This window comes from Nicotiana tabacum, chromosome 16 (genome assembly GCF_000715075.1).
Source record: "Nicotiana tabacum cultivar K326 chromosome 16, ASM71507v2, whole genome shotgun sequence".
Classification (NCBI taxonomy): Eukaryota; Viridiplantae; Streptophyta; class Magnoliopsida; order Solanales; family Solanaceae; genus Nicotiana; species Nicotiana tabacum.
In genome coordinates this window covers 23,910,944-23,933,454 of record NC_134095.1, presented here as the reverse complement: position 1 = coordinate 23,933,454, position 22,511 = coordinate 23,910,944, and positions in this window count along the sequence as shown.

The window sequence follows — 22,511 nt, the reverse complement described above, 5'->3', positions numbered from 1 at the left end:
GCTTTTGGGCCGTCCAGGTCAAAGCACAGCAAGTGCGTTCTACTAGAGAATACCGTGCTTCGTAAGGTATGAACTTCTTACTTAGGTAGTATATGGCTTGCTCCTTCCTCCCTGTCTCATCATGTTGTCCCAGAACACATCCAAAGGCTCCATCCAATACAGATAGATAGAGTAGCAAAGACCGTCTCGGCTCTGGCGGGACCAAGACCAGTGGTGTGGACAGGTACTCCTTGATTTTGTCGAAAGCCTTTTGACAATCCTCGGTCCAGCTTGTTTCAGCATCTTTCTTCAGCATCTTGAAGATGGGTTCACATATGACTGTGGACTGTGCTATGAAGCGACTGATATAGTTGAGACGTCCTAGGAAGCTCATCACGTCCTTTTTGCTCCTAGGCGGCGGTAACTCCTGAATAGCCTTGACTTTAGACGGATCCAGCTCGATCCCTCGACGACTGACAATGAATCCCGGCAACTTTCCTGCGGGAACCCCGAATGCACACTTTGCAGGGTTCAGTTTCAAGTTGTACCTTTTTAACCTGTCAAAGAACTTTCTCAAGTCCGCTATGTGATCCGCGGCCCTCTTGGATTTGATAATGACATCATCCACATACTACTCTATTTATTTGTGTATCATATCATGGAAGATAGTTGTCATGGCCCTCATGTAAGTAGCCCCATCATTCTTTAGACCAAATGGCATCATTTTGTAACAGTATACCCCCCATGGTATAATAAAAGCAATTTTCTCTACGTCTTCTTTGTCCATCCAAATCTGGTGATAACCTGCGAAGCAATCCACAAAGGATTGGAGTTCATGCTTGGTGCAATTATTGATCAGGATGTGTATGTTTGGCAGTGGAAAGTTGTCCTTGGGACTTGCTCTGTTTAAATCCTGATAGTCAACACATACTTTGACTTTCTCATCTTTCTTCAGAACTGGCACAATGTTGGCTAACCAGGTTGGGTACTCTACAACCCTGAAAACTTTGGCTTTGATCTTCTTAGTAACTTCCTCCTTGATTTTCAGGCTCATATCCAGTTTGAACTTTCTGAGTTTCTACTTTACTGGCGGACACATGGGATTAGTAGGCAACTTGTGAGCCACTATGGACGTGCTCAGACCGGTCATATCATCATACAACCATGCGAAAATGTCCTCATATTCCTTTAAGAAACGAATGTACTCCTCTTTCTTTATCAGCGATAAGTGAATGATGATGCGAGTCTCCTTGATGGCCTCGACTTTCCCCAAATTTACTACTTCGGTTTCGTCCAGGTTGGACTTAGGCTTATTCTCAAAGTTTTCGACCTCCCTGACAACTTCCTCAGGTATCTTATCTTCTTCATCCGAATCACTATCCTTATGTTACGTTGCCTCATTACACGTCACAGTCACTGGTTTATCAGGAAAAGTAACAATAACACTATAGAAAGAAAAAATATGGAAGATAATAATAAATAATAAAGAGAAATGCATTTGATTAAGACTTAAAACATCCAAACGAGTATGGCTCGATGAATCGAGCATTTATTTTGAAACAAGTGAGTCTTTAAAAACAAAATTACTGAAAATCTTAGATGCCTAGAACGACAATAGAAATAAAATCTGCCAAGCTACCCAGGGACTCGACGTGCCCGGGATGGTATGGCTGTCCAGTTCTCGAGAACAGCTCCTTTCTCCACGGTCTGAATAGTGAGGCCTTCTTCCTTCTCCTCCTCAATTATTTCACTGCAATCCATGTCTCCATCCTCCAAGAATAGATTCCTCAGCCCAGCTAATGCTTCTTCTGCAGTTCCCCATATTGTATCAGCTTGATGAAAAGCTTGATTCAGATGTGACACTGGTTGCTCGAGATGGTAATAAGGTTCACGCCATGGAGGTGACCAATCATTACACTCTTGCCATGTATACTGTTATCCTTACTTGGTCCTACCAAGTGTTTAGGTGTATAGATTCTCCCGGTCCTAGTCATTCCTTGCGCAGAATCAGATTCCTCCATCTTTGCCTTTCCTTTTCACCTAGCTTCGGCAACATAATCCCAGGGTATTGCTTTTGAGTCAAAAAGAGGTGTGGTTGATACTGTCACCATGAAAGGTGTGGCCACTTTCACTTCAAATGGAATAGGGGTGGCCGCAGGTGGAGCTACCTCTATCTCAAATGGAACTGATGCAGCTACCTCGGCTTTGATCGTTGACTGAGTCTGCACTACAATAGGAGTAAGTGTGACTGCAGGTTTAAAGTCATTGCCTTCTCGAATGAGCCCGATTGACCCTTCAGGATCTCATTCTTCATCCATCTAGATCACATGTATCCCGCCACCCTTATGATCCGGAAGAGGGTTGTTGCGGACATTGGGTGCAGCTTCTTTCACCTGTATAACCTTGCTGTCAATCAGTGACTGGATTTTATCTTTCAATGTTTGGCACTCGTCAATGGTGTGCCCTTTCATACCGGAATGATATGCACAGGTTTTGTTTGGGTTGACCCATTGGGACGGATTCTCTAATGCCACAATGAGAATAGGGGTGACGTAACTAGCAGCTTTCAACCTTTCGTATAGCTGGTCGATGGGTTCAGCAATAGCGGTGTATTGTTTGGGTGGCTTGCGATCAAAATTGGGTTGTGGTCTTGGATAATTTTGGCGATTTGGAGGTGACTGAAAATGAGATGGTTGGGAATTATAGGTATGATAGGTAGTGGCTGGTTGGGAGTATCTGGGAGATGAGGGTTGGTATGTGGGTGGTGGTGCTTGGTATGTGGGTGGAGGTGTTTGATATATGGGTGGAGGTGTTTGATATGTAAGTGGAGATTTCGGGCCTTGAGCCACCATTACTACCCTAACGTCTCTCTTCTTTGATATGCCGCCTGATTGTAATGCCTTGTTTGTGGCCTATAATGCCTCAAAGTTTGTTACCATCCCGCTCTTGATGCCTTCTTCGATTCTTTCCCCGAGTTTGATGATATCAGAGAATTTATGATTTTCAATAACCATCAACCTTTCGTAATATTGTGGATCCTATGCTCTAACGAAGAACTTGTTCATCTGTTCCTCATCCAAAGATGGTCTGACCTTGGCTGCTTCTAACCTCCAACGGGTAGCATACTTGCGGAAACTCTCGGTGGGCTTCTTCTTAAGGTTCTGAATGTAGAAAACATCTGGTGCATTTTCTGTGTTGAACCTGAATTGGTCCATGAAATCAGACACCATACTCACCTAGTTGGACCATTTCTTAGGATCCTGGCTAATGTACCAGAATAAAGCATCCCCCGTAAGACTTCTCATAAAGAGTTTCATCCGGATACTTTCATCCTTTCTAACCCCAACAAGCTTGTCACAATACAGATGAACCTTAGGATCACCTGTACTGCCAAACATCTCGAACTTTGGAGGTTTGTAACCCTCTGGCAGTTCTACATCTGGCTGTATGCATAAGTCTTCATAGTTCAAACCTTCTATTCCTTTACCGCCTTCGACACCCTGAACCCGACTTGTCAAGTTTTTGAGTTCTTCGGCCATGTTCTTGATGAGCTGGTCCTTCTCAGTGGATTCTATTGTATAGGAATTTGGTTGGATAAAGTGAGGTACGGTTTCCACGTATATAGGCTTGTTTTAGTGAGTGTCAGGTGCCTAGGTGTAGTGGTGGTCATTGGTTGAGTTTTGAGGATAGGGAATGGGTTGTGGTGTGTTCTGGGGAGTGTGATAAGTGGCGGTTGGTGGGTACTGGATTGGTTGATGGTAATGTTATGGCAGAGTTGGTATCGGTAAGGGATTGATATTTTGGGGTGGGGTTGCATATTGATGCGGTGCATGAGGGTTTTGTGGATGTTGGTTTGGTGTGTTTTGGGGAGGTGCTGGGTTCTTTGTGTTTTGTTGGTTGATGTTGGGGATATTCAGGGTGAGGGAAAGGTTTGCCAAGTTGCTGACCTGCTCAAGTTCTCCCTGTAGCTCTAGTATCTTTTTTTCCAACCTCAGAACTAGATCATTTGGTGCCAGAGTACTCCGACCATCTGAAGTTTCTGCGTTCTCAACATTCTCCTTTTGAATACCACTTAAGTCGTCCATTTTAGCTTTTCCTTTGCTCTTTGTATTGCTTGGAGGAGAAGGAGGTGGAGGGCCTCTAGATCTGGTGTGATACGTTGATGATGCCAGTATGAGCGAACCAACCTTAGGGGATGGGAATAAAGAATAAAGAAAAACAAAAAGGTAAACAAGTCAGTAAGGATTCTGAGATGTTTGCAGTATTTAAATACATATTGCATGAATGTAAATTCGTATCCTAATTTGGTATCCTCATTGTGCAGGGCGTAGGCTTAGCGACAAATAAATTTGGAGAAATCTAGTGTCAATAATTGCCTCATTTCATTAATGTAAAATTAAACGACCCAAAACGAAACTATATAAGATAATGTTGCTAATGGCATTTGGCTTTATTACATTTAGAAGGAAAGCAAGTAAATCTAATCTACTTGGTCCCAGAAGGACCCTCTCTAGACCGGATGTTGTTGTTGATCAACTCTCCCAACTCGCGCAGGTTCAGCAGTAGGAATTCCCTTGCCAGATGCCCTCCTTTATTTCCTTCAGCGTTCTGGCAGTCGGTGACCCTCTTCCTCATCTTCCTTTCCAATTCCATTAAACTATAATCCAGATATTCCAGCCTCTCACTGGATTTAATAGATTTTTCCTTCCACTCGTTGATCATCTCCATGTCAGCCTTATGTTGCGCCATATGCTCAGCTTTAGACTCTCGAACTCTCTTGTGCAGCTTGTTGTACTTCACCTCTGCTTCAGCAAACTCATCTATGACACTGTTTCCTGGACCAACCCTTGGCTCAAAGACTCTTGACAGATTATCATCCAACTATGAAGGGTAAAAGAATGAGTGGTCTGCATGGTATCTGTCCAGCTCGATGATATCCTTCTCCACAATGATCTTCAAGGTCAACATATGTTGCGCTTCATTCTTATATGGGATGGTGTCACCCTAGAAGTCGGCTATGAAGTGGCCCATCTTAGCAACCCGTGGTATGACTTGTCTCCTACCTGCCTATCTCATAACTCTAAGGGGAGCATAAGGGTATATCCCCCTATTAACTCGATCAACACCAAATGTGGGACGTCTCTGGATCTTATGATGAACTCGTTGGTGGGGAACCACTCGAACATCCACTGAACCTGGTCATCGATCAGCTTGTTGAAAAACTGCACCCATCCTATAGCATCCTTAGGTTGATCGAATATGTCTGGCATATAAGTCATTCTTTTAGGGTGATAGAAGGCTATGTGGTAATTCCACGGCCTTCGTGGAAACTCTTGGCGGTATTGGCCCCTTTAGAGATGTTCTAACAGCCAGACTTGTAATAGCAAGTTGCAACCCTCAAAGAATCTGGACCCCTTCTGACAGCGTTCCAAGACCCGGTACATATCCGCAATGATCATAGGGACAATAGTATATGTCTTCCCCTCTATCTTGTCCATTAGAGTTTTGGCCACCATGGCCAGCCTAGTATAGATTTTATCCCCTTGGATTGGGAATACCAGTATACCCAAGAAGCACACAATAAACACGAAGACCCTGCGATGGACCCAGCCCAAAGAGGTGATTGAGAACTCATCATCAAAAATACGGTAAGAGCTGCTGTGACCGTATCTTTCATAAAGGAAATCAAAAGGTATGTAGGAGTTTTTCAGGCACTCCAAATCATCATTTTTCTTCAGCCCCATCATCTTAAGGAACCCTCTAGTGGTGCGATTTTCAGGTGCTAGCAGACCAGGGCTATCCCAAGGCAACCCGGCAAATCCCCCTATTTCTTATAGGAGGGGAGTCATTTCTATGTCTCCAAAATGAAACACAGCCCTTTCCTTATCCCAAAATAGAGTGGCAGCCTCGATTAGAATCTTGTTTGGTTGAAGATCCATTAGTGATGGCAAATTATCCAAGACTCTCTTCACATGATTTTGATCACTTGAGGGAAGATTTCTCTACCAATCTATCAAAAGTGGAGGAATACTACCGACCATACCAAATCTGGGGACTTCGTGCCTCATTTTCTGCAAAACAAGAGAGAGTTAGGCCCTTTCCCCCTCCAGGTTCGTCTATTTATACAGTAATGATTAGCATATTGGCACTTATTTCTCCAAATAAATGCACACAATCGTGGTTATGTCCGTTGGGATTATGGAAAACCCAATGGACCTTTGAACAAGGCTTGTCTTAAAGGGTTATTATGCAGACAACATATTAATCGGCTAGGTTTGACCATGATGCATGTATAATTAATCAGAGTATGGCTGCTATAGAGGTCTAGACTGGGACCCTCAAGCGAACAACTTGAGGGGGAAAGGCATGGAACCATCGAACGCACCGCTGATTGACTAGTTTTACCGCAAATACGCCTTTCCGAATTTAAAAGGTGATATATAAGAAGAGCGCAAACACTCATCAAGCGTTGCTATAGGATTAATTATGCACGAGTGGAATATGATATTGAGCATGATTTATGCAACAATAAATAGAATGTTGTCATGTATTTGCACGTAAGAATAATAAATGCAGTATTCACAAGCTATGAAAAAGAAAACAAAGAGACAAGTTAGTTTCAGAAAAATAAAGAAATCATAAATGCTTGAAAAATAGATAGTTAAATTCAAATAAGGGGAAAGGGTACGTGGGATAGAGCATGCTTGGACTAATTCACAAAAAATAAGTTCATTATGGTAAGAGCCTAAAATATCCCCAGCAGAGTCACCATGCTGTCGCGCCCCCTTTTTCCCCTTTTGCGGGGAAGTTCGGGTTTCGACATTCATGGGGAACAACTCGTTTCCTTTTGGGAATTGGGTATTTGAAGAGTTGACACCTAATGGATTATAGTGTGTTAGGGAACCTAGAGCGATTAACTCATGTAACTAGTCTGTATTACCAGAGATTAGGGTAAGGGCTCGAAATAACCTTGAGGGGAAGGTGTTAGGCACCCCTCGCGGTCCACAATGGTGGGTCCCGGCCGAACTTAAACTATGTGAATAAGTCAATTAACAAGTAAGCAAGTATTTGCAAATAAAGTAGCTTTCCCCATCTAGATGCATATATAATTAAGGAAGTTCAAATAATGAAGGTAAAGAGATTTGGACAGCTTATGTATATGTAAGGAAAAGGAAGTTTGGAGAATTTAAACACATATGAAATTGTGAAAGGGAAGTCCTAGGTTGATTAGCCTACAGGATCATACCCATGCAATGCCCAGTAATCACTCTTCAATAAGAGAGGATACACGTGACATTAACGCGCAGGTCATCATTTCCTCTTACTACCCATTACCCTCCCCTTAGTGGTTATAAGCGAGTTTAATTAACGACCTCTAAGCGTGCTGCTACCCATCCCTTCCTTATGGTCCTGGAGGAATTTAGGACCTCTACATATGGACAGTTCTAGACAACCTAAGGTTTTTTAAAAGGTAAAAATCTAGGCGACATGCAAATAACATGTAGGACAAGCAAATAGGGACAAACAGTTAAAAGGCTCATATTTACCTCTCCATGAATATATAGGCAATCAAACAGCACGTCTAAAACACAGATTTTCAAAAGAAGTTCAGAAATTCTAAGAACATGATATCTAGATGAACATCACAAAACAGAACATGCAGCGTTTGTTTTTTTAGGGAACTGGCAGGATCCTAACCAGTTTGCCTACTGGTTTTATAGCTTGTTAAGTCTTAATAATTTCACACATATACAGAACTGGTTTCAAAGTTATTTAACGCCCTAAGACTTGCCTAAGTATTTATATGCAGTCACAATTCTGGGGAGACATTTTTGAAGTCCTTTGTCCTATAGGCATGCTTTCAAGTGATATTAGTTAACACAACGTTGAGGACTATTAAAGAAACGAGTAGGATAATTAATTAAACTGATACAGAACTTATAAGCATGAGTTCTAATTAAAATTGATTTTAGATCCTATAAGCATGATTTCTAAAGAGACAGATTTGAATATATGTTGTAACGAAAACTGAACCCTTAGTTATTTTATTCCCTATAGGCATGGAGTCTAATAAAGTAAAGTAGGCAGAACTCATTTCAACCAAAGCAAACCCTATAGGTAGGTTATCTAGAAAATAAATTTGAACCAAAGCAAACCCTATAGGCATGTTATCTAACAAACACATTTGAACCGAAGTGACCCTACAGGCATGTTATCTAACAAACATATTTGAACCAAAGTGAACCCTATAGGCATGTTATCTACCCAGCTTTACCCACAGTACTATATAACTACCCTCTTTTTTCACTAGTCACCCCAATATTGTTTATAATTAATTATTACAGACCAATGATTGAATAAGAATTACATAAATAAAATATAAATTAAGCTATAGGGAGCCTGAAATAGGATCAAAGCAAATCCTGATGTACCAAGCCTTCAGTAATCTCAAATGCTCAAAGGTTTCATAGACAATTTCATATCCATGTGTGTCAGAGTTCCCTAAGGACCTCAAGGATCCCGGGCAGTGCTCACACCCAGACCTTTCTCAAATAAGGATTGATTTATGTGCAGTGTGGAAGTGCCCGCCCTGATATGCCAGAGATCAGAAAGATCTCAGGGACCTCTAAGCAGTACACATATCAGAGGGGCAAGACTTAATAACATAAGAATGAGTGAGAGTGCTTGACATGACTTGAAAGAGTTTTGATAAAATAGTATAGAGAGGATTCTTAGAAGTGAAAAGATTTTCTAAAAACCAAGGCTAGTTGGTGGTAAAATAGCTTGAGAAAAACATTAAAAAAACATTTTGATAGCAGAACCCAAGTCACAGAACAAACAGCTTCAGAAACACTTTGGGGTAAACAGATTCCACACATAAAGAGAGGGGTTGGGAACACATAGAATACACCCTAGTGCATAAGCAAACATATGCACAAACTTCTCAAGAATTTGTAGAATTGATAAGTTAGTTGCAAATATTACAGCAAAGATATGTTCAGAACACATAGACCTTGGATATAACCAAACACACAACTAGAGTTACCTTGAAGGGCTAGATGACTTAGCAGGATCTCATTAGTAAAGCAAAGTAGGCAAGACTTAAATGAACAAACTAGGCAAGCACTACATAAACATTCCTAGTTTAGAAACACTAATCACATATGGAACAAGCAGAATTTAGACATGCTGGGTGAGACAGTAAACAAGGAATGTAGTTTGGACATGCTAATGAGCAAACAACATGCATGCAATTACCACAAGACAGGATTGGGCATGCTAAACACAACAGTAAGCAGATCATTGTGAATAAATAAACTAATCACTGGTTCTAACAGGATAAACTCTAACATGCTAAGTGAGATAGTAGTTAGGTAGTGTGATCTAAGCATGCTGGTTACACATTGAGCAACATGATACTAAATAATAAACAGGATTGGAAGTCATAGCTAATGAACTGAAACAACAAAGAAACGCATAGTTTTGGAATTTGAATTGAATCAGGACATCAAGTTAAGGAGAGAATACAGAGTATAGAGCAGATATGGTGCAAATAGGTAGTCTTGGCTTACAGCCTGCTAGATTAGTCAGAATTGCAAGTGACACAGAAGAATAGAGAGAGCTTTAAGAGTGTGAGAGTATTTTTGAACCAATTGTTCGTATCTTGAACTGAGAGTAGAGGAGAGTATATATAGCAGTTTAGGAGTGGAGCAGAATAAGGTAAAAGAAATCAAATTTCAGTAGGAAAATTACAAAATCAATCAAACACGAAATTAGCGTAGTCTTCCTTTAATTAAGGACAACTACTCAACGGTTAAAGGACATGAATCACTTAAGGAAAGAAAATCAAATCAGACCTAAGTAAAAAAGTAAACAAACAGAAGTTTAATTAAGGAAAATGTGACGACCCAGCCGGTCGTCTTTGGAATTTATGCCCTGTCTCCCCATTAACAGCTTCGCCTAAGTTCATTTCTGCTATTCTATTTTGCCGGGACGTTCGGTGTTGGGAATTCGGAGTGTTTTAGGACACTTAGTCCCTAAATAAGAGCTTAAGTGTTGAAAAATGATCCGTAATTGGAACAATATGAAGATGGCCTCGGAATGGAAATTCGATGGTTCCGTTAGCTCCATTAGGTGATTTCGGGGTTGGGAGCGTGTTCGGAATATATTTTGGAAGTCCGTAGCTCATTTAGGCTAGAAATGCCGAAAGTTAGTATTTTGACAAATTCCGATTGATAGGTTAAATTTTGATCCAAGGGTCGAAACGGAATTCCGGAAGTTGCGGTAGCTTCGTTAGATGATTTAGGATATGCGTGCAAAATTTCAAGTCATTCAGACATGTTTTGGTCGGGTTTTTGATCGAATGTGTGTTTTGAAGTTTCTAAAAGAACTTAGGCTTGAAGTTGATGTAATTCGATGATTTTAGTGTTAGTCGAGGTGTTTTGATGATTGGAACAAGTTTGCATAATGTTTTAGAATGCGTTGGTGCTTTTGGTTGAGGTCCGGGGGGCCTCGGGTGTGTTTCGGGTGAGTTTTGAGCAAGTACGGACACCCCGGAACTTAGAAAAATGGAGGTGGCAGCAGTGGAGACGCGGACCACGCCCGGGAAGATCTGTAGGCTGCTGGTTCTACTTAGGAAGCTCATATCGTTTGATTAACACGAAATTTTGAGGTGATTTAAAAACGAAAGTTGTAGAGCTTTGAATCTAGTTTTCAGAAACATATTATATTAGGCATTTGGACATTTGTTGAGAAAGTTATAGCCTAAATAGTGAAGTCTGTCACTGCAGTCAAATTGCTGCGCGGCCGCGACCATTTTTGTGCGGTCAGCACTCCCTGGGCGTGGACCGCGGTCATTTTTGTGCGGTCAGCACTGTCGGAATCCGAGGGGTACTCTATAAATACGAGGTTTTGGGTTTTATTTGATATTTTGACCTATAGAGCTCGGATTTTGGCGATTTTTCGAAGGTTTTTCAAGAAATTCATCGGGGTAAGTGATTCTAACTCAGATTTGGTTAGAATACATGAATATACCATTGAATTCATCATTTAATTAGTGATTTGAGATAGAATTTGGGAAGAAAATTGTGGAATCTTTCAAAAATATAAAATGAAGATTTGAAGAACCAAATGGTGTCGGAATTGGATAAATTTGGTATGGTTAGACTCGTGAGAGTACGAGGTTTCTGGAAATGTAAATTTTATTCGATTCCGAGACGTTGGCCTGAGGGGCATTTTGGTCATTTTACCTATTTTCGCGCCTTAGCTTTGATTTTAATAGTGGAACTAGTTACTTGCGATGTTATTTACAATATGTAATTGGTTTGAATAGATTTGGTCCACTCGGAGTTGGATACTCATGGCAAGGACATTGTTTCTTAGCGATTTTTGTACCGGTTCGAGGTAAGTGGCTTGTCTAACCTTGTGTGGGGGACCTTTCCCCTTAGGATGTGCTATATTTGATAATTGAAATGCCATGTACGTGAGGTGACGAGCGCGTACTTGAGCTAATTGTTGAAAATCCGGTTTTTCCTTAAGTATTTCAATTGAGTTCTTTCCTTATTTTATGCTACTTGTGAATTTTAGCATATTGCTAGTCTAGAAAGGTATGTTTAGTTGACTTAATTGCCTATTTGCTTAAATTGCCTGAATTGCATTACATGAAGCATGTTAGGCTAGAAGTAAATGTTTACTTGGTACGAAATTAGCGTTTAATTTAATATTCTTGTGTTGCTGCACTGTGTTTTACTTTGGGACTACGGGTTAGATTCCCGGGAGATTCCCCCTGTACATTTACTTTGGGACTATGGGCCCCTGCACATTTACTTTGGGACTACGGGTTAGAGTCCCGGGAGATCCCCGACACATATATTGAGGATATCAAGAGATCCTCGGGATACCAAGAGATCCCTAGTTGATATTGAGGATACCAAGAGATCCTCGGGATACCAAGAGATCCATAGTACATATTGAGGATACCAAGATATCCTCGGGATACCAAGAGATCTCTGGCTTATATTGAGGATACCAAGAGATCCTCGGGATACCAAGAGATCCCTGGTTGATATTGAGGATACCATGAGATCCTCGGGATACCAAGAGATCCCTAGTACATATTGAGGATACCAAGAGATCCTCGGGATACCAAGAGATACCTAGCTTATATTAAGGATACCAAGAGATCCTCGGGATACCAAGAGATCCCTAGTACATGACGAGGATACTAAGAGATCCTCGGGATACTCAGAGATCCCCAGTTACTTTCCTTATGGTTTGCTTTCATCATTGTTTCCGTTATTGTACTCTTATTATCCTGCATAGATTCTTACTGTAGGTTCTCAATTGCACTGCTTATCTTATCCTGACATCTTTATTTTTTTATATAACCTTAGTAGGGCCCTGACCTTCCTCGTCACTACCCAACCGAGGTTAGGCTTGACACTTACTGAGTACCGCTGTGGTGTACTCATGCCTCTTCTGCGCATGTTTTCATGTACAGATCCAGGTACCTCTACTCAGGCGCACTATCAGTGAGGCAGGAGGACTACGGAGACTTCGAGGTAGATCTGCTATGTCCGCAGACCGACGAGTCTCCCTCTTTATTCTATCTTTAGTACTTAGTTCTTTTTCCTTCCATTTGTTAGATATTCTGGAGTTTGGAGCCTCACTATACATTTCTGTAGCCTGTGTTTTCCCATAAGTTTCCGGGTTTTGGGATGTTACTTTCAGGAGTTGTGTATTCAGTGTATGTGCCAAGCGGCATTGTTATACACTTCCTTTTCTATTTAGTGTTTGTTTACTATTTTTATTTCGAACTGTTAAATTCCGCAAAGTGTTAGGCTTACCTGGTCACGGAGACTAGGTGCCGTCATGACATGTTCACGGTTGGTGAACTAGGGTCGTGATAAGTTGGTATCAGAGCTCTAGGTTCATAGGAGTCATTTGCGGAGGTTGGACAGGTTCACCAAGCTCTTTACTACTACTTTCAGCGGTGCATCTACTGAGGAACCCCCAGAATTATCTAGACAGCTGTTATGAGGTTCTTAGGAACAAGGGGATAGTTGAGACCAATGGGGTCGATTTTGCCACTTTTCGCTTGTCTGGATCCGCCAAGACTTGGTGGAGGGATTTCTATTTGGCTAGACCAGCCGGATCGCCAGCTTTGACTTGGGAGCAGTTTACTCAGCTATTTCTGGAGAAGTTTCTCCCCACCACTCAGAAAGAGGCCTATCGGAGGCAGTTTGAGCATCTCCAGCAGGGTTCTATGCCTGTTACCTAGTATGAGACCAGATTCATCGACTTGGCTCGTCATGCTCTTATCAAACTTCCCACCGAGAAAGAGAGAGGGTGAGGAGGTTCATTGATGGACTTATTCAGCCTATTCGTCTTCAGATGGCTAGGGAGACTGGGAGTGAGATATCTTTCTAGGAGGCAGCCAATGTGACCAGGAGAGTTGAGATGGTTCTGTCACAGGGAGGTAGTCAGGGGTCGGACAAGAGGCCTTGCCATTCAGGTAGATTCAGTGGTACCTCATCTGGAGGTAGGAATTCATATGATAGGGTTCATCCTCCCAGGCCTTTTCAGTCAGCACTTCAGGTTTCTCACAGTGCTTCAGGTGGCCGTGGTTCTCAGATGTAGTATTCTAATCAGCAGTCCTACAGTGCACCACCAGCTCCTATCAGTGCACCGCCGCTTCAGAGTTTTCAGGGTCGTCAGCCCTAGCAGCCGAGGGCTTGTTTTACTTGTGGCAAAACAAGGCACATTGCTAGGTATTTCCCTCGAGCATCAAGCAGCTCTCAGCATCAGGGTTCCCGTGCCATGGTTCAGGCACCGAGTGTTCCACATCCCGCCCAGCCAACTAGAGGTGGGGGTAGAGGTGCTAGAGGTGGAGGTAGAGGTATTAGAGGTGGAGCTCAGGCCGCTAGAGGTGGAGGCCAGCCAGCAGCAGGCCATCCTAGAGATGTAGTTCAGGGTGGTGAGGCCCAACTCCGATGTTATGCTCTTCCAGTCAGGCCCGAGGATGAGGCTTCCGACGCAGTTATCACAGGTACGATTCTAGTTTGTGGCCGAGATGCTTCAGTTTTATTTGATCCAGGGTCTACATACTCCTATGTGTCATCTTATTTTTCACCATATCTGGTCATGCCTAGAGATTCCTTGAGTGCTCCTGTATATGTGTCTACACTGGTGGGTGATTCTATTGTGGTAGATCGAGTCCATCGCTCTTGTATAGTCGTGATTGGGGGTTTTGAGACTCGTGTAGATTTGTTGCTTCTGGACATAGTCGATTTCGATGTCATATTAGGAATGGACTGGTTATCACCTTACCACGCTATCTTGGACGGTCATGCCAAGATTGTGACCTTAGCCTTGCCGGGTTTACCTCGTTTAAAGTGGAGAGGGACTCCTGGTCATTCTACCCGTAGTGTTATCTCTTATGTTAAGGCTCGACGTATGGTCGAGAAGGGTTGTTTGGCCTATTTGGCATATATTCGTGATTCTAGTGCCGAGTTACTTCTATTGATTCTATGCCTGTTGTTCGTGAGTTCCCTGAGGTATTTCTTTCGGACCTGCCGTGTATGCCTCCCGATAGGGATATTGACTTTTGCATTGATTTGGCTCCGGGCACTCAGCCCATTTCTGTCTCGCCGTATCGTATGGCCCTGCCTGAGTTGAAAGAGTTGAAGGAGCAGTTGCAAGACTTGCTTGAGAAGGGTTTCATTAGACCCAGTGTTTTGCCTTGGGGTGCGCCGGTGTTGTTTGTTAAGAATAAGGATGGGTCGATGAGAATGTGTATTGATTACCGACAGTTGAACAAGGTTACAATCAAGAATAAATATCCATTGCCGAGGATTGATGATTTGTTTGATCAGCTTTATGGTTCCAAGATATTTTTGAAAATTGACTTGAGATCTGGCTACCATCAGTTGAGGATTAGGGCATCCGATGTCCCTAAGACAACCTTCCACACTCGGTACGGGCATTATGAGTTCTTGGTGATGTTATTCGGATTGACAAATGTCCTAGCAACTTTTATGAATGTGATGAACCAGGTGTTCAGGCCTTACTTGGATTCGTTCGTGATAGTCTTTATTGATGATATTTTGATATATTCCCATAGCCGGGAGGAGCACGAGCATCATCTTAGAGTGGTTCTTCAGACCTTGAGGGATAGTTAGTTATATGCTAAGTTCACGAAGTGTGAGTTCTGGTTGAGCTCAGTTGCATTTCTACGTAATGTTTTATCAGCAGAGGGTATTTAGGTTGATCCGAAGAAGATTGAGGCAGTCAAGAATTGTCCTAGACCAGTATTAGCTACAGCGATTCGGAGTTTCTTGGGATTGTCAGGCTACTATCGTCGGTTCATGGAGGGGTTTTCATCTAATGCAGCCCCGATGACCAGATTGACCCAGAATGGTGCCCAGTTCAGATAGGCAGATGAGTGTGAGGCGAGTTTCAGAAGCTCAAGACAGTTGTGACTACGACACAAGTGTTGGTTTTGCCCACATGTTCAGGGCCTTATACAGTTTATTGTGATGCATCTCGTATCGGACTTGGTGCGGTGTTGATGCAGGATGACAATGTCATTGCCTATGTTTTGCGATAGTTGAAGATTTATGAAAAGAACTATCTAGTTCATGACTTGGAGTTGGCAGCCATAAATCACGCGTTGAAGATTTGGAGGCATTATCTGTAGGGCGTGGCATGTGAGGTGTTCACAGATCACAAGAGTCTACAGTATTTGTTCAAGCAAAAGGAGTTGAATTTGAGGCATAAAAGGTGGTTGGAATTGTTGAAAGACTATGATATCACCATTTTATATCATCCGGGAAAGGCCAATGTGGTGGCCGATGCTTTGAGTAGAAAGTCAACCAGTATGGGCAGCCTTGTTTATATTCTGATCGGTGAGAGGCTGCTTGCTTTGGATGTTCAGGCTTTGGCCAATCAGTTCGTGAGGTTGGATATTTTTGAGCCCAGTCATGTGTTAGCTTGCACGGTCGCTCGTTCTTCTTTATTGGAGAGTATCCGTGATCGGCAGTATGATGATCCCCATTTGTGTGTTCTTAGAGACATTGTGCAGCACGGAGGTGCCAAGCAGTTTACCTTAGGTGATGATGGAGTTTTGAGATTGCATGGTCGAGTTTGTGGACGGTCTTCGAGAGTTGATTTTAGAGGAGGCCCATAGCTCCCGATACTCTATTTATCCGGGCGCCGCGAAGATGTATCAGGATTTGCGGCAGCATTATTGGTGGCGGAGAATGAAGAAGGATATCGTTACATATGTGGCTCGGTGTTTGAATTATCAGCAGGTTGAGTATGAGCATCAGAGGCTTGGTGGTTTGTTCCAGAAGATTGAGATTCCTGAGTGGAAGTGGGAGAGGATCACTATGGACTTCGTTGTTGTACTCCCACGGACTCAAAGGAAGTTCGATGCAGTATGGGTTATTGTTGATGGGCTGACCATGTCAGCGCATTTCATCCCTGTGGCGATCTCCTATTCTTCCGAGAGGTTAGCTGAGATCTTTATCCGGGAGAGCAGTTCGGATCGCGGTACGCAGTTTACCTCACATTTTTGGAGAGCAGTTCAGCGAGAGTTGGTCCACGGGTTGAGTTGAGCACAGCGTTTCATCCTTAGACAGACGGGCAGTCCGAGCGAACTATTCAGATTTTGGAGGATATGCTCCGAGCTTGTGTCATTGACTTTGGAAGCTCGTGGGATTAGTTTTTGCCTTTAGCAAAGTTTGCCTACAACAACAGCTATCGGTCGAGTATTCAGATGGCTCCTTATGAGGCTTTATATGGTAGGCGGTGTCGGTCTCCGGTTGGATGGTTTGAGTCGGGAGAGGCTCGGTTGTTGGGTACGGATCTGGTTCAGGATGCCTTGGACAAGGTTAGGTTCATTCAGGATAGGCTTCGTACAGCTCAGTCCAGATAAAAGAGTTATACCGACCACAAGGTTCGTGATTTGGCATTCATGGTCAGTGAGAGGGTATTGCTTCGAGTGTCGCCTACGAAAGGCGTGATGAGGTTTGGGAAGAAGGGCAAGCTTAGCCCTAGGTTCATTGGCCCGTTTGAGATTCTTGACCGAGTGGGAGAGGTGGCTTATAGACTTGCGTTGCCACCGAGCTTGTCAGCCGTGCATCCAGTGTTTCATGTGTCCATGCTTTGGAAATATCACGACGATCCATCCCACATGTTAGATTTCAGCACTGTCCAGTTGGACAAGGACTTGTCTTATGAGGAGGAGCCGGTAGCTATTCTAGACCGGCAGGTTCGTCAGTTGAGATCGAAGAGTTTTCCTTCTGTTCGCGTTCAGTGGAGAGGTCAACCTACTAAGGCATCGACCTGGGAGTCCGAGTCCAATATGCGGAGCCGTTATCCCCATCTTTTTCCCGACTCAGGTACTTCCTTCTTATGTCCGTTCGAGGACGAACGGTTGTTTTAGAGGTGGAGAATGTGATGACCTCACTTGTTTTTAAAATGAATTCTACGTTTCGAGGCCTTGAAAACCTCTTTCGGCATTACCTCTATTTGCATGCACAGTACGGACGCGTAGCCGGCAAGCTATTATGTGAAAATCTGTGAAAATGTTGAACTTTTGACTTAAAATGCATTTTAGTCGACTATGGTCAACATTTTGGGTAAACAGACTCGGATCCATGATTTGACGGTCCCGGAGGGTCCGTGGAAAAATATGGGACTTGGGCGTATGCCCAGAATCGAATTCCGAGGTCTCAAGCCCGAGAAATGAATTTTTAAAGAAAAAATATTTTCTGGAAATTTCTATGAGTTTTGAAAATGAAATGCATTTAGAATTTGATGGTATCAGGCCCGTATTCTGGTTCTGGAGCCCGGTACAGGTCTTATATTTGAAATAAGATAAGTTTATGAAATTTGGTAAGAAACGGATGTCATTTGACGTGATTCAGACATTAAATGCAAAATTTGATATTTTAAGAAGTTTTGAAATATTTCATTGATTTTAAGGTTTAATTCATTGTTTAAGGGGTTATTTTGGCAATTTGATCGCACAGATAAGTTCATATAATGTTTTTGAGTTAGTGTACCTGTTTGGGTTGGAGCCCCGAGGGCTCGGGTGAGTTTCGGAAGGTTTTGAACTCATAAAAAGTTACAGGTTGTTCAGTTTCTGATGTTCTGGTATGTCCTTCTTCGCGTTCGCGGGAGGACCCTCGCGAACGCGATGAGTTAGTCAGGATAAAAGAGATTTCCTTCTACGTGAATGCGAGACCCAGGTCGTGAACGTGAAGCTTTGGGGGTTTTCCCTTCGCGAACGCGGGCCTGGTAACGCGAAGGCTTATGGGCCTGGGCAGGGGGAGGGGTATTTTACCCTACGCGAACGCTTCCACACGAATGCAAACGCGAAGGCTCTAGGGACTGAAGCTCCGCGAACGCGATGGTTTATTTGGACTGACCCATCGCGAACGCGACAGGCCTGTCGCGAATGCGATGAAGGCCTGTCCAGTGATTTTAAAACAGAACCAAAACTGGATTTAGCCTAAATTTCATAACTTCTTCTTCAAAACTCCAAATTGGGCGATTTTTGAAAGGGGATTTCACCACCAATTCATTGGTATGTAATCTTATACTCATTTTCTTCAATTTCCATTAACCCCCATTAGATTTCTAGGCTTAAATCATGTTCTTAAGGGTAGAAAATTAGGGATTTGGGTAGAGTTAGGGCTTTTTGTATAATTGCGATTTAGACCTCGTTTTGGGGTCGAATTTTGGAACTAACTATATATTCAGGCTCGTGGGTGAATGGGTGATCGGGTTTTGGTCTGAACTTTATGATTTGACCAAGCGGGCTCGGGTTAATTTTTGACTTTTTAGGAAGAATGACGGGAAAGCTATAATTAAGTGTTGGAATTGGATTGTTTAGCGTTTATTGATGTTATTAAGTCGATTATGTCTAGATACAATTGATTTAGAGCCGAATTCAAAAAAAAAGCAGTTTTTGAGGCTTGAGTTGGCCATGGAAGTTCGAGGTAAGTGTTTGGTCTAACCTTAGCTTGAGGGATTAGGAGTTGTGTCCTATTTGCTACTTGTTTCTTGTGGAGTACGACGTATAGGCATGGTGACGGTATCTATAAGTTGGTATCGAGCATGACCGTGAGTCTTGAATTGTAATTTGTTGTGTTCTTAAATAATACTACGGATGTTTAAGTTGATGACTCTCTGTATTGAGCAAGGATCGTGATTATTCTCATGGAAATTACTTATGACTAAGTATTGGTGTTAGCTGAGGTAGTTAGATGTTGGAACAAGGTTGGTTATAGTTGTTTCTCCCTTGCCGGGATGTTGTTACTTATACTGTCAATTCCCTTACCGGGATAGTGTAGTTCTTTATTGATCCCTTGTCAGGACTCTTGCTATGATTGTTGTTGATCATATATGTGGATCGGGTTGCACGGTGCAACAATGATATATTTGGATCGGGTTGCACGATGCAACAATGATATATTTGGATCGGGTTGCATGCCGAAACAATGATATATTTAGATCGGGTTGCACGCCACAACAATGATAAATGATATGGATCGGGTTGCGCACCGCAACAGTGTTGATATATATTGGGATCGGGTTGCGCGCCGCAACAATTTCTGATACAAAGTGTTTATAGATTGGATAAAAATTTCTTATTGTTTGTTGTGGAATCTAAGTTGTTCTTATGTTGTTACTCTTGATTTACTGTTGATATTGGTATACCCCGCAGCATATACCCCCTCCCATCTTTACTTGTTTATTTTTGTTTTATTTTCCGCTGAATATTATATAACTGCACAGGTTATTTGGTAGTCTGGTCCTAGCCTCATCACTACTTCGCCGAGGTTACGCTAGGCACTTACCAGCACATGGGATCGGATTGTGCTGATACTACACTCTACACTATTTGCAGATTCTGGAGCAACTCTTGGACCATAGCATTTGGGTGGTTCCCTTCAGTCCAGCTAGAGATCCCGAGGTAATCCTGCAGGCGTCCGCAGGCCCGACGTTCTCTTCTATCTTATTATGTGCTCTGTTTTCACTTGTATCCGAGACAAACTGTATTCCCTTTTTTCAGACACTTGTATGTAGTACTCATATACAGTCCGTGATATTGTGATACCGAATTCTGGGTAGAGACGTATGTTGGCATTGTAGTACCGACTTTGGTTATTTTATCAGTTTAAGTCTTCCGTTTGTTTTATTTATCATTAATATTCAATATTGATTACCTGTTAATCTCAATTGTTAAAAAGGGGTAAAATGAAAGGGTTAGTGATTCTTCATTTGCGCGGCTTGCCTAGCTTCTACGAGTAGGCGTCATCACGACTCCCGAGGGTGGAAAATCCGAGTCATGACAAAACAATTCCATAAGCTCTCGGAATGTACACAAAAAGATCAAATATACTATCTCCAAAATTTCATAAAACTCTTGGAATATTCATTAAGAGATCCAAGACATATCAAATATGTCTTGCTCAAAGTTCTAGCAACATTCAAGATCCAAATGGAGTGTTTCTACATGCTCAATTTGTTTGCAGTAAATTTGTGCAAAAAAAATAAAACTGCAATCACAAATAACTATAAAGAAAATTACTGGTTACAACTATGTTTATCCTTTGATTCTTCCTCCAGATTGTTCTCCGTGATTCGAGGGATGGATCAGCATATTCTCGAACGTAGAATGATGCGGACCTCTCTGGATTATTTGATCTCCATGAAAGTTGATCATTGTATGGATGTTCTTCTTGCAATATTTGATTATCAAGAAGAACATCTATTTATCACAACATTATTTTATGCCTTGATTCCTTTGTGAATATCTCGAGAATTTATGGGATTTTTTGAGATGACCTCAATTTGCGAGAGATGTTTAAGAGAATATGTAACCCTTTTTATAAGAATGACCTAGGGCTTAGGTAGAGTAGCCTCCAAGTTAGGGTTTTGGTAGAGAATCCTCCAAGCAGCCCTAATGGACTCCTAGAATTTCAAAAGTCGTCTTGTAATATCGTGAATTTAGGATTTATGCTAATCCGTTAAAATTTCAATGTCTACACCTTTACTTATTACTCCATAATTCTAATTTACCCTTTACTTATTTTAACTCCAAATCTCTAACCTATTTACCTATTTGTCTTCGTCCATCTTTTTCAGAGATTGTTCGTGCTGTGCTTTCATCTAAATCTCCAGATCTCGTCTCGTTTCTTTGTCTATTTTCATCGTTCTATGATTTTTTTTGTTAATGATAATTAACCTTCGACCCCTCTCCCCCCAGGTTTTTGCTCTTGTTTCCGAGCTACGTAACTGGTGAATAAATTAGTAGAAAAAAGGTTTATTTAATTATATTTATACATAATTTTTTGATAAATTTAATATTTAAAATAATTGAGGGTATTTTAGTAAACTTATTAGTTACAGTACAATACAATATAGCCAAATCAAATAACAAAAATATTATTTAACAACATTAAACGATGCAATCTATCCAAATATTGTATCCATAAAAAGATACAATAAAATATAATACAGTACAACACAATACAACATATTATAAAACAAAAGGTAACATGATCTAAACATAGTGTTAAGATAGGTTTCTAAGCAAGATCTTGACCATAATCCACTGAGAAGTTATCATATACAAAGGGGATCAAAATGAGAGTTGCTTTGCCAGTTCATGAGGGTACATATCTCGTCTTATCTTTTTTGTATTTATCTTATATGTCAGTGATTTTTTGTTCGTTTATTACTTACTCATTTTTCTTTTACTTTTTGAATGAAATTTCTACCCATATTGTTTTTTTTTTAAATGATATGTAATATCCTATTGTATACAGTCGAAATCAGGTATGCCCGATTTCACGGGCTCGAGGGGTCGCCTTAAGCCCGAGGTCAGGATAGGTCGAGTTCGAGGTTCGATGGACCAAGCTCGAGCCCGATGACAGAGTACAAGGCTCGAGGATCGAAGAACGCGATGAATATCGAACCCGAGTATACCCAACCCTGAGATGGTGTCGTTATGAGTTTGTAACAGAATAAAAAGATTCCTTCCACATTCCCAAAATCATGGCGTAAATTCCGGAATAGATTTGTACGAATTAGTACTAATTCATACTAGACGGTTAGACAACTGTCGCAATAAGATTCTTTACTATAAATAGAAATGTACCTTATTTAGGGTTTCCCTATTATATAAAAGAGACTCAATCATTTGTAACCATCATCATCATTAGCAAAGAATATACTCTCTTACTTTTCTGTTTGCTGCTCATCTGAATCATCTTATTATTATTCTACTGTTCTTATTGTTCTTGCTCATATACCTCGAGATTGCCTTTGCTCGAGGTCGAGGTCTGCTTACATGATTGGTTTGACTTGTCTTACTCTTAAATTTATACATTAGATTCATTGTTTATCAATTAGTATTGGATTAAATCACATATCTTTAAAACCACAAACAAGTTTAATTGTTACTCGAATTTTCGAGGTAAACACCCATAACTTAGGATTAGTAAGGATAATATTGA